Source organism: Grammomys surdaster, unplaced genomic scaffold (assembly GCF_004785775.1).
Source record: "Grammomys surdaster isolate TR1022 unplaced genomic scaffold, NIH_TR_1.0 63, whole genome shotgun sequence".
NCBI classification, from domain to species: Eukaryota; Metazoa; Chordata; class Mammalia; order Rodentia; family Muridae; genus Grammomys; species Grammomys surdaster.
The window spans coordinates 9,661,797-9,675,933 of NW_021604565.1; the positions used below are offsets into that span (position 1 = coordinate 9,661,797).

At 37.5% G+C, this 14,137-nt stretch overlaps 1 pseudogene; it reads right to left on the bottom strand.

Moving 5' to 3' along the window:
* Nucleotides 1–817: 817 nt before the first annotated feature.
* The window catches only part of LOC114620788, a 37,008-nt pseudogene continuing 23,688 nt past the window's right edge, over nt 818–14,137 (bottom strand).

The window sequence follows — 14,137 nt, forward strand, 5'->3', positions numbered from 1 at the left end:
AATTATGAACCTTCTAGAAAGTTTCTTTTGGAAAAAAATAAAGCTTCGTAGTACAAGTCTGAGTAACAATTTTTGTATATGACTCAATGGCATGGGCAATAAAGGTGAAAAATAAGCAATTGAGACTATATCTATCAAGAAGGCTTCTTCCAGTAACGCAAAGGGAACAACTTCAGAAAAGACAAAAGCCTATAGTGTGGGAGCACACAATATAAACTATACACCTCTTAGAAAGAAATATTGTCATATCTAGATCAGAAATTCAAAAAATGGAGAAAGGACCTGTATAGACATTGCTCTAAAGAAGAAATAAAAATGATTAGCAGGTATATGAATTTAGGCGTAAGAAATTCCAACTTTGTTAATCATCAAGGGAATTTAAATTAAAACCACAGTAAGGTACCACCTCAAAAGGATAAAAAAGAAACTATTGACTAGGATGTAGAGAAAAGGAAACACTTGTACATTGTCATTGGGAATGGAAATTAGCACAGCCACTATGGAAATGAGTACAAACAGGCATCAACAACTACAGGTTATCATACAACACAGTGGGGCTATCCACTGTATTCTACTGTTTTGTAATTAGGACAAGGTGAGAAGTTCAATTAATTTAAGAATGTTTAGTCACACCTAAACTGTCTTACTCAAATATTTTTATCCTTCTAGTTATATACCTAAATTCCACTTACAAGTATTTTAAAGATATACAGAAAGTCAGTTGGAAAGACAGGCGGGGCATGGGGCTAGAAACTGCCGCCACCCTTGGGCATGGCACTGGTGAAGTGGGTTGCTGAATGCTTGAGAGTAGGATAGGCTAGTGAGTCTTGTTCATAAAGTCCTTGCAGTACCTAAGGCATTGCTAGTGCACCAGCTCAAAATAGAGTCACTGCCATAATAGGGACCTTTAATAATGACTTGTTTCTGTAGATGATAACTCCAAAGTAGTTTTAGCTTGCAGTTTTTAACTAAATTACTTTTCTATTCAAACCTTTCATATTCCTTTCATCCATATATAATATGTAATCAAATTTGGCAAAGATTTTTCTTGTAATCTGTCATGCACCATGATTCATGGGGATGCTTTCTTTGCATGCTGCTTTGACCTAGACAGTCAGAAGGTCTCCCACTTCATAGGTGGATGTAGTCATACTGTCTATCTTCCAATTATCTGAAAATTTTTCATCAGTTACCAATTTTCTGAAAACTGTTTCAGCAATGGGTGACTTACAAATGTTACCATGGCATGTGAAGCACACTGAGTTGGAACCAACCTCTGTTATCTTTCAGTGTTCTGTACTTATTATTTTGTAATGCAGTCTGAAAGTGTACATTTTATTAATTTTTCTTGTGATTTAAATCTGTCTGCAATACAGAAACAATGCCCATAAATTCTTTAAATTATATGGTTGTGGCATCTCTCAAAACAACTTCTCATTTCCATAGTTCAAAAAGAATAGCCAGCATTCCAGAAGCTGGGGAAGGAGAATCACATTCAGATCATGCCAGGGCAATACAGTGAAAGCCTCTTGCAAAACAAAATCAAATAGAATACACACACAAGACATGTCCAGTAGGATTCTGAGATACTTTACTGATTTTACTGTAGCTGCATCCAAAATATAAAACTACAGGATCCAGTCTCTACATGATTTTTACAGATTAAAATTCTATATGGTGACTATAACTAACGACAATATGTTGTTAGATTGTATGGTCGTTTGTTTGTTTCTTGAGAGTCAGAGCCAATATAGCCCAGTCTCAAGCTCACTATGGGGCCTAGTGGCCTTAAACTTAGTGCCTCTACCTCCCAATAGTGCCTCTAGGACTGCAGGTCTGCATCACCATACCCAATAAATATGCTGTATTTTAGAAAAACAAAAATTTAGTAGATGTTGTGTTCTACCACAAAAATAAGAACTATCATAAAGTAATGAATTACTTGCCACATATATTTTATGCGGTAGAACTTAAAGTATCCTATTGTACATTATTAATACCTAAAACTGCTTTTTTGGTAATTTTTTTATTTTACAACTAAAGCTACTTAAAACTGTATAATTTAACATGAAACTTATAAATTAATTGTTACTGCTGCATTTGTTGAGAGGATTGTAATGGCCACTGTATTTTATGGTGTATGAAAATAGAACAAATGTTTTCAGAATACAGTAACAATAAACCAAATTACTAAAGCAAGATGGTTTCAAATAAATGAACACCTAGTTTTTTAAGTTTTACTCAGAAATACTGTTTGCTACCTCTTTGACTTAGGTCCTTAGCTATTGTTGTTGATAATTTATGAAACTACACATATTAAATATTTCAATTTTTTAAAGATGGGTCTTATTTAATAACCTTGGCTAGCCTGGGCACCATGCTTTCAGCTGTTCACTAACCTTTAAAAGAAATATTCAATGCTGCAAGATGTACAGTCTATAAACAATGTCCGAAACAACAGTGTAAGTCTAAATCAAATGTGTGGCAGCAGGCCAGGTAGACTGGTTAGTTTTGTCAATTTGACACAACCTAAAGCCATCTGAGAGGAGAGAGCCTCAATTAAGGAAATGCCTTCAGAAGACCAGGTTGTAGGCAAGCCTATAAGGTATTTTCTTTAATTACAGATAGATGGCAGAGGGCCCAGACCATTGTAGGTGGGATCCTCTGTAGGTTGGTGCAGCTGGATTCTATAAGAAAGCAGACTGAGCAACCAATGAGGAGCAACCAAAACCCTTCCATGGTTTCTGCATCAGTTCCTGCCTCAGGTTCCAGTTCTGTTTCAAGTCCTGTTTCAACTTCCTTCAGTGGTGAACAGTAATATGGAAGAGTAAGCCAAATAAACCCTTTTCTCCCCCAACTACCTAGCTTTTTGGTCATGTTGTTTCCTTGCAGCAATAGAGACCCTAACTAAGACAAGTTGGTGGTGTATTAGTGTGAAAGACCTAGCCATATGTTTTGGGGAGCATTGTGGAAGGACCCTGGAACTTTAAGAAAAGCCATTGAATGTTTATTGCTCAGTTTTTCTGTAGAAATTTGGAAGATAAGATTGTTAATGAGAATGTTAAAGATGGAAGTCTGCTTTGTGAAATTTCAGAAGGAAGTTTAAAGACTATACGGACTATTTGTTATTTTGAATTAAGATGTTATGGTTCTGCTAGACTGGGGCTGAAGAATCAGCTGTGATTTAGAAGAGACCAGCAGCACCTTTGTTTTGTCGGGATAATTGATTCTGGTCTCCTGGAGTTGAGAAATTAGTGGTGATTAGAAAGAGGCTAGCAATATTGAGGTAAAATATTTTCAGAAGTGCTTCTTGAAAGCACACAGAATCTTTGTTGCAGAGGTATTTAAGATTATACCTTCAGCTGGCAACAAAGCTTGGTAATATAAGAATCACCCAGATGGTACTTGTTTCAAAGGGATGAAGGGGATATGGAGAGCAGCTGAGCTTGGCTCTCAGAGACCAGGAGAAGCCATTAGTGAAGATGCAGCCTCAGTGGACATTGATAGTTCATGTTTAAGGGAGTCATGCAAAGAATTTGTGGCTTAGACCATGAAGAAAGCCTATGAGAAGCCATAGGTAAAAGTACAGCCCAGTTGCAATAGAAGACCCAAAACACTTTGGAGTTGCCAGTATCATGAGGTGACCACCAAGATCAGCAACGACAGGAGAGTGGAGCCAGTTGGAGCCTAGAAAACAAGCTATGTGTTGCAGTGATCAGAGTCAGAGAAGCTGCTTGGAGATGCCAAGAAAATCGTGACTTAATCCCAGACATTGGAGGTAGAGTTGTTTACCCTTTTAGAGTTTGCTTTTGCTTTTTTTTAAGTTGTAAGTGTCTCTTGTTTCTCTCTCTTGAAGTAAGAAAGTATATGATGTATTTTTGATTTTATAAGAAGTCACAGTTGAGAGACTCTGAATTTTAAAGGACTGGATTTTAAAAGAGACTATAAGTAGTTAAGGAGACTGGATTTTAATGTATAAATTTGTAAATATGTTTGAATTCTTAAAAGTTATTTATTTATTTATTTATTTATTTAATGTGTGTGAGATCTTAGGGAATAAATGAAAAAAGAAATTGTGGCTTAACAGTGATATGTTCGTGTCAAGGTGATAAGGGGACAATTGTGCTGTATAGTTTAATGTCAACTTGACACAAGCTGAAGAAGGGAACCTCAATTAAGAAAATGCCTCCAGAAGGTTGGTTGTAGATAAACCTGCAAGCCATTTTCTTAATTAGCCATTAATAGGGGAGATCCCATCCCATTGGAGGTGATGCCATCCTTGGACTGGTGATCCTATGTTCTACAAGACAGTAGACTGAGGAGCAAGCAGCATCTTTCCATGGTCTCATCTTCTCCTGCCTCCAGATTCCTGTTCTGACTTCCTTCTATGATTAACAATATTAGGAACTGTAGGCCAAATAAACCCTTTCCTCCCAAACTTGCTTTTTGGTCTTTGTGTTACATCACATCTATAGAAACTCTAATGAAGATACTAGGCATGGTGGCACACATTTTTCATCATACCACTTGAGAGGCAGAGAAAAGGGAATCCCTGTGAACTCTAGGTCAATCTAATTTACATCATAAATTCCCAGTCTCAAAAATCAAACAACAACAAAAAACAGTGGGACCTCAAACAGAACGTTGTGGTGTATGTACACCCACCTCTCTGGGAGGCAAAGACTGTGGGAGTCACAAATTTGAAGCCAGAATTTTGAGCAAAGAAGGTAGTTCACATGAATTTTTTTCAATGACATCACAGCTCAGTGCCTTATGGAAATAAGAGGATGGGCTCAGCAAACAAATATTGTTAAGAGCAGAATGAACAGAAAGCAACATGAACTGATGAAGTCTTTTTGACAAGTGTGAACATTTTACAAAATGCTGATACCAGGAAATAATTGTCTGCAACTTTGTTGATGATGGAAACTAATAGTCATGAATTTGTAAAACCATAATCAATTTCACTATTGCATCAAAAGCTGGGACTTAGGTTGTTCTAGGAAGCTTACTCTGATGCTCAATTGAAATGACAAAGAGATGAACTCCAGTGGAATTTTAGAAGTATTAATAAGCAATGCTATTTTCCATCAAGAAAGACTTGCTGTGGAAAGAAAGTTCAAGTGACACATCAAACCCGATGAACTTTTCAAGAGCAATTATCTAATTTAGACTGTTTTTACTAGAGATATCAGATCCTATAGAATCCTATAGGATCCTTGGTATAGAATCCTAATATTTAAAAGATGCTGCTTTGCTGTGAAAATCCACTTTCCAATGACCTACTATCAATGAAGAAGAAGAAAACTGGATATTGCAATAATATATTATAAAATAGTTTGAAATACTACTTCGAAATTCAATTTTTATCAAAAATATGTGCCTACTATTACCAGAGTGATTGCTCAGAGGTTAAGAGCTGGGACTGCTGTTGCAGAAGATCAATTAAGTTCCTAGCACATCAGACAGCTCACAGCCACCTAAGGACTATAGCTCTAGGTGATCAGAAGCCCTGTCCTGGCTTAAGATGGCACCCATACATGCATACCTGCCCATATCCATACAGAGACAAATACACATGGTAAAAACAAAGTTACTCTTTAAAATGTACACACATACATGAACACACACATATACAGAGAAAGACAGAGACAGAGAGATATACAGAGAAGGAGAGAGAGAGAGAGAGAGAGAGACAGAGACAGAGACAGAGACAGAGAGACCTATATGAAACTGATAAAAGCTAGGCATAGTGTGTTACACTTTAATGTCAGCATTGTAAAGCTAGTGCAAGAGAATTAAGTCCTCAAGACCAGTCTGGAGAAGAGGACAAAACCTTATCAAGAAGGAAAAATGAAAATGAAGATGAAGAACAGGAAGGAGGAAGAGAAACAGCAGCAGCAGCAGCAATAAATCATAACATTTACTAAGGTTTTAAAGTAACTATGTAGAGCTAAGTGGCTGGTTTCATTTTGTTTAAAACCTAATGTGTATACTGATATTTTCTACTTAGTTTTCTGTGAATTTATTCTGAGGACACACCCCCAATATGTGTGTGATGTTGTTAATGAAATGATTACTTTTAAAAACCATTTACTATCATCATCATCATTGTGGAGGATGCACACATACCACAAGGATGCATGAATGGGAGTAAGCGGACAACTTTAGCCATCAACTCTCTCCTCCTGTTGCAGATTCCAAAGATCCATCAAAAATGATCAGGTCTGAATGGCAAGGGCTTGGGCATACTGGGCCATCTCACTGGCCTCAAAAAGGATTACTTTTTTAATGATTCATTATTGAAACTCCATAAGCATCTGAGCCTGGCATGGTGATTGAGTGCATTGTGATATTTATACACATACACACACACAGAATTATGTAACGTCAGGAAGAACAGTGACAGTGCCTGTGAACTGGTATGCATAATGTTGGACAGTGGTCTGTGAGAGGCAGCTGGGTATCTGGTCAAGCAGGCTTTGAACCCCAGAGACCCTCAGGGATGGTAGAGGTTTGGCATTGCTCCTGGGACCCTGGCTCCTTTCACACAGCCCCCCACAGAGAGGTCTGTGGCCATGCTCCTACTAGCACCTCCATAGGTAGAGGGCGTGACTATAGCCCATAGAACCTCAAGACAGATCTCCATATTAATGAGATACCTAAAGGCCAGAGGGCATAGCATATTAAGCATTCCTTCCCAGACTCTCCTCGTTGCAAAAGGTATTTAACCTCAGGCCTGCCCTGAGAATACCAGGATATAGCTTCATCCATTTTCCACCATGACAATAAATATCTTAAGACCATGGACTATCTTTCTTCTTTGGGGCCCACCATGGGGAACCATGGAGAACCATGGAAAAGGTCTTCAACTAATGAACAGCTGTCTAGTCTCACACTGATGACCTCTCTACATTCCAGCCACAGAGACCCAGGCAAGTGAGTCACTGTGACCAAAAGTCTCATTCCTGCAGGGTGCAGCCAGAGCTTCTCCCCCTCCCCTCTTTTGATCCAGCCCATACATCCCCATCGCAACCCTTCTGTGGCCTCTCAACAGTCCCTGAGAGCCCAAGGGGCTAAAAACCAGTTGGTTCCTGGCCACCTCCTGGCCCAGGGACCCCCAGCTCAAGAGCACTGGCCCATATGGGACTTCAAACTATGTTCCCTCACCCCCAGAGTGGGGTCCTGTGGCTACTCACAACCCATAGTCTGCCCATCACCAATGTGGAGTGAACACAGCCAAATTCCCACACCTCTGCCTCTCTGAACCATGGCCCTAGCCCCTTGGAGGTGTCACACATGGGACCCACAATTCAACCCCCAGCACCCATGTCCATTCTTACTACAGCCCAACACATAATTCTAAGAGCTTCAAATAAACTGAGAAAAACCAAAATGAAGAATAGATGCCCAAAATAGCTCCTATCTAGGAAAGAAAGAATAAGAATATATATGGCTATATGCATATTTAATATATTTATTTGTGAATATATTTATGGCTGTTCTCCACTGCCAATCATTTCCAGAGACATTAATTAAACAAATGAGTTCGTTATAGAATGGAAGAGTTACAAGAGGGCAGTGCTATTTCTACTGTAATTCTTTCTATATAATTTTATATTTGAAAACATGATATGCCTTTGGGAAAAAATCTGATTGAAAGTAAGTTGCAGAAATAATAGCCACCATTATAATAGGAAATAAATTATCAACAATGAAAAAAACAACCAAACAAAAACCACTCTGGGTAAGATACAGGGTACAGTCATTGTACTTTTTATACAGTGCTGATAAGAATGCAATTTTTTACAGCCACTGTAGAGAACAGGAAGAGGTTTCCCCACAAACTCTGAAAAGTAGATGCACACATGACCCAGCTTATCCCACTTCAAATATATAGTTAGGAAAAGTAAAGCAGTACACTAGAGAAACACCTACATTAAATGTTTATTATTAAGGTGCTATGCACAATAGGTAGAATGAAACTAATCCAGCTACCCATCAGCAAATGTGCAAATAAAGAATGACTCCATGTATAAACAATGTAACACTATTTTTAAGCAATTAGTTTTAATGTTAATATGGGGGCAAGGTGAATGACTAAATTGTTTGAGATGCTGGAGTCAAGGATCTGGTTAAACAAAAAAAATCCTTGAGAAAAGAAAACTGAAATCAGAGAAGACTCCTTTCTTAAATGTGCATGGTTCACTGTGTGCATACTTATGTGTGTGCATAGTTTGCTGTGTGCATAATTATGTGTCTGTGATGCCTGTCAACTAACCAACTTGACAAAGATATGTTGCTAGGGACTATGTAAACCCAGAGGAAGGCCCACTCTCAATGAATAGAACGATCCAGGTGGAATAGACACACAATATCAACTTCGAATGAAGACATATTTTGTCTTTGTTGTATAGAAGCCAGCTATTGTGTAGAAGCACTGCATTCCAACCGCATTCTAGATTCTGCAGGTCCTGAATACAGCAACAGCTCTTGGATCTCCAGCTTTCAGCCTTGCAGATGCATCACCAGCCCCTCTTCCAGCCTTCCAACTTCTTGGTTCTCAGACTCCCAGGCCATTCTGGGACTGTCCAGCCTCTGACCATATATAAAGTCAATCCACTTCATACCTCTTATCATTGCACATGGAATCTATTAGGTGTGTTCCTCCAAAAACTCCCATACTCAATGCTTAAGTATGATGAATATCAATATTTATTGCTGCCTAACCTTATCTTATGCTTATTACAGATTAGTCCAAGATGCTTACAAGTAATTTTGGCTAATTTCATTTCTATGAAATGAAAAATAACTCAAAGCAATTTTCAGATTGTTAGTCACAGACAGTACACATTCCTTTTTCCAGCCTTGGGAATGTCATTGACTCTTTTCTGATGACTTTCCATGAAGAAAATACTTCATCTTAATGAAATATCAGTCTATCTCTTTGTGGTGCTACTTCTTTTTGAAAAAAAAATTCATTTTGAGAAGTAAGATAGATATTTTCTTATGTGTTCTTACACTTACTTTATTAATTTATAAATTTAGTTTGCATTGAGTTTCATATTGAGGAGGAAGATGCAACCCAAAGCCTATGTAGTCAGCATTTGACTGACATGTTTGAAAGTCTTTGCTCTAATCATGGTGGCATTTTTAGAGTTGTTTAATTTCTGTTTTGATATCTTCCTAAAACATTAATTAGTTAAGTGAATGGTTTCATTCTTTCCTTCTTTTATAACTGAATACCATTTTAAATGACATGGTTAGGAAATATGACTGTATACTAATTAAGCTTTCAAAATTTATAACATCATCTCTCTATATATACACTTATTTGGATTTTGGCTAATACTAAAGTTGATGGTATTATTACCTAATGAAAATTGTATGTTAAACTTTTCTAAAATTGCCCAGTTTATTTTGAAATGTGGGTAATAATATAAAATTGAATCATCTTTTTTATTTGAAATTCTGTCTTCAATGTACTAGTTAGCCATTATATAACAAATGGCTTCAAGATATGTTGGCTTCAAGCAATGTCCTTTGAAAATTTGTAAAAATTATGTAAGATCTGAACTTAAGCTGTTCTTCTTGGGGACTGGAAATGTAGCTATGTAGTAGAATACATACTGGCATACACCAAGCCTTCAAGCCATGGGGGCATCAAAAGGGAATGAACAAATGAAGGCCAAGAGCAAGAATAAAAGCAATGTTGCAGGATTTTTATTTGCAAAGTACTTGGTGAAATTATCAACCATGACTTAACATTGAACTTTACCTTTTAGATGCTACTAGGTTTTTCATATAGGGTAAATCTACTGTAGAGGAGTATAACTTAAGGATTTTTTTTACTGCCATGTCAAAACAGCATGTTAGGGAAGAAAGGTTTTATTTTTTCTTACAACTCTAGGTAGCAATGTATCACTGAGGGAAGTCAGGGTAGGAACTTAAGCAGGGTGGAGACTGTTATGTAAGAGCTAATGCAAAAGCCATGGAGGAGGAGTTACTACTTACTGGTTTCCACTTTATTGTTTGTTCACCCTACTCCCAGTCTACCAGCCCACAAATGGCCCCACCCACAATGGGCAGGCTCCTCCCACATCAATCATTTATTAAGAAGCTGCCTTATAAGGCCAGAATAGTTCAATTGGGAATGTTACAGTAAAGGAACTGCCCTACAGATTTAACCGCTGTCCTAGTTTATGGAGGGTCCCTCCTATAGGATAATTCCAGTTTCTGCCACGTCAACATAAAACTAGGCAGCCCAGGTAGTGAGATGAGTTATTTTCTTAATATTTCCTTTTCATACAGCATACCCAGCATTCATCTTCACTGTCACACTCCTCTTCTTTCTCTTCTCCACACCCCTTCTATTTTCTGTTCCTTTTTAAGGCTCTTGTTTTCATGAAAGGGCTTTCAGTCTGGCTTGCCAACTTGAGCCAGCCAAAAGTTTTTAAAATAAATGTGTTATAATGCTAGACTGTGTGCCATGAAAACCTACAAATTCTCTCCAGTGAGAAGGTGCTCCTTTCAATATCGCTCACTTCTTTGGAGTGATATTATGCTGCATACGAATTCTGGATTCTCCTACTTTCCAGCCAACTCAGCATGGAATTAACCTTTAAATGTATGCATTCTGTCCTCTTTTGAGGGTTTTGCTCACACACAGGAAGACTTCTCTAGATGTAACTCTGTTATACTGTCTGATAAAGCCTTAGCCATGGGACTTTAATTGACTGTACATTTTACCCAGTAAAATGCAGTACTTCTAGAATTCAATTTTAGACTTGAGATTTAGCCCTAGTCAGCATTCCCTCCTCAAAGAACAAAAATACAGAGCACCCTTGATGAATCTTAGAACAAATCTAACAGATATTTCTAGTCATTATGAGATAAATATTTTAACCATGGTGAGTAAAGAACAAGTAGTTATCTACCATGTTGACTTTGATCCATTGATTTCTTTGGTGGATGGAAATGTTGAGTATCAGAAACTAAAACAGAAAAGAAAAATACAGGTGGCCTTTACAGTCTTGTGTCCATGTGTTGTCCAAAAATAGTAAAAGAAAACTTAGTCTCACATTGTATTGTGACTCAGTTTGAAATACACAATACAAACACTATTGAAACTTGCTTTGAAGAGCCAGGCATGGGTAGTACTACATTCCCATAATTCTAATGTTTTAGAGGATGGAGTCAGGAGTGTCAAGATTTCAAGGCCAAACTCAGATCCATATCACATTCAGGAACCAGGCTACATGAAATATAATCTTCTGATAGGTAGGTAGGTAGATAGATAGATAGATAGATAGATAGATAGATAGATAGATAGATAGATAGATAGATAACTAGGTAGGTAGGTAGGTAGGTGGGTAGGTGGATGGATGGAAATTTATTGACTGAAGCAAAACTTACGAATACAGAGTCAGTGTGTGCTCTCAAAAGTCTGAAATGTATAAATCTTCCCTGTGAGAACTTAATAGACAATATGCACAGTCAAGGACTTTGCCTTGTGATATTCCTATATCCCTTGAAAGCTGTCCCCTTGGCATATGAATGGGCATGTGTGTCCCCACAGTGTTCATATGAAGGTCAGAGGGCCATGTTCAGAGTGAGTTATCTCCTTTCACCATGCTGGTTTTGGGAAGTAGACTCAAGCTTGGTGATAGCACCTCTATGTGCTGAGCCATCACTGTGACCCAAATAGCAATCCTAAGGAATATTTTTCACTTGAATTGTATTTATTTCACTACCAAATCCCTATCATTCCACCCTTAAAATTTCTCAGCTGCCTGTCTCATTGTTGGCTTCTCTAACAGCACCTTCATCTGCACTCTCATGATGCTACCTGGAATGTTAAAACCACTATGTCTAGCCCTTTTCTTCTAACCAGATAGACAGAATCTGTCACACAATATCCCTTCTTACACCATCGAAGTAGCTTGTGATCAGTCTGCAGGAAGGCAGAGCCAGAATATTGCAAAAGATTGGCATTTTCCCCTCTACCATCTCTCATGTATTGCTGTTCACAATATTTCTTTTTGTCTTTTGCACAGCTCTGCTGGCTTGCTTTCCTTTCTTCCATCCATAAAGCTACTCCTGTCCTGCACCACAAGGCCATGGGCATTTCAGGAATATTCTTCCTTTCTTCTTTGTTTCCATATTGACTATTAATTTTTCATTTAGATGGCAGCCCAGTTTGCACTTTCTAGGTGAAGCTCCCGCCCTGCCTGAACCAGATCGTATCATTTGCTAATAGTCTTCAGACACCATGGACTGCTCATTTAATAACCCCGAGTGACTGCAGCTACTAACTTGAGATTTACCTTCACTGAAATTTCCATGAGCACAAGGGTATTGCAAGACATCTGTGTCCTAATAAATACTTTATTAACATTTTTACTGTAAAATACATAAACATGAAAGCATATATGTGTTGCATAATAAATAAAACAACAATTAACTTTACCCAAACAAAGAGAGATCAATGAGAGCCTAATTCTTTGCCTTTCTCCAGTTACATATATATGCCAGGCATGGATGAAAACATGCAGCATTAATATAAAGTTCTTCTCATTATTCCTACTCTTAATTTTTAATTTTGTACTTTATTTTTAATTATGTGAATGGATTTGTGTGTGTGTGTGACTACATGTATGTATGCACTTACACACTTACAAACATAAATGTAGGTATCTGCAATGGCCAGAAGTGACTAAACATTCTCTGTAGCTGGTTTGTGAGCTACCTAACTTGAATTCATGAAACTTAGTTCCGGTTCCCTGCAAGAATAACAAACACTCTTAAAACCTCTAAGCTATCTCTTCAGATGCTTAATTCTTATTTATTTATTTATTTATTTATTTATTTATTTATTTATATCTTTATTTATTTTATTATGTGGGGGCCACATGTGCTGTGGGGAGTGGTGTCCACTTGCCATAACATTATTTTGTTAGTCATCATCTTGGCATTTTATACAGATTCTGAAGCACAAACTCAGGATACCAGGTTTTCATGACAAATGCCTAGCACTTTTATCCACTGAACCATCATGCTGGCTTGTCCATACTCTTCCCTTTATAAAATGGGCAGACTAGTCATCAGGTAAAGGAAACTCACCTTTAAGAATTGAGTTCCTCCAGTGTGGTTTGGGGAAGATGGATAAACTGAGCCTCACTTGCCCTCACCCGAGGGAGAGGCCACAAGTCTTAACAAACCAACATCTTTGCAAAAAGATAGACCTGGAGATACTATAAGGGAGAACTGAGCCAGTTGTCCTATGGACAACTTATTTAAAAATATTTCAGATATCAAAATTCTAGCTGTATGATTTGTTTTGAATTTTGTTTTTATTTTCAAGAGAGCAAGTGGATGGGAATTTGTCAGCATCCTGCCAGGCAAATTCAATTTTGCTGCAGTGTTTGGATTCTCTCAGCTACTGTATGCGAAGTCTGATTATATTGGTGCATTTTTACAGTTAGGGTTTTGCAATAACTTCTATATTTTAATAGAAACGAATTCCTAAACTCCCTCCTCTCCCCTATTTCAGGAATTTAAAATTAAGTAGAACAAAACAAAAACCCAGCGCACCTATTACAGCTGTCATTCTATCGTCATGGGAATCAGTTTTCATTAAACTTGAAGCAGTTGTGACATCGGCAGTGTTTTGGTTCAGACACCTATTCACAGAAAAGCATGACGGGAAAATATTTCCTGACTTGAGTGTTCCTTTTTAAATGTGAATTTTTATTTTGTTTTAATTATTTTAAAATATTTAAGCCTTCTTCTTGATCTTAAAGATCATGTAGCTTGGGGTTGGGGAGGGATGAAGGGCGAGTGAGTCTAAGGATAATGAAATAATCAGTGACTGAAACCATTTTCCCATCATCCTTTGTTCTGACCATTCTTTGTACCCTTTAAGAGATCCATCTTTTTCTTTGGAAACCCCAGTCTTTCATTTGAAAGATTTTATTGTATAAAAACTTCCACAGGTCAATAAATTTAGAGGAAAATGAGCATTTGGTCCAAGAAAAACAAAAACAAAACAAAAAGGAAAAATAATCAAGATTTTAGGGTTTTTATTTTTTCTTTTGTAATTGTGTAAAAAAATGGAAAAAAAACATAAAAAGGAAAA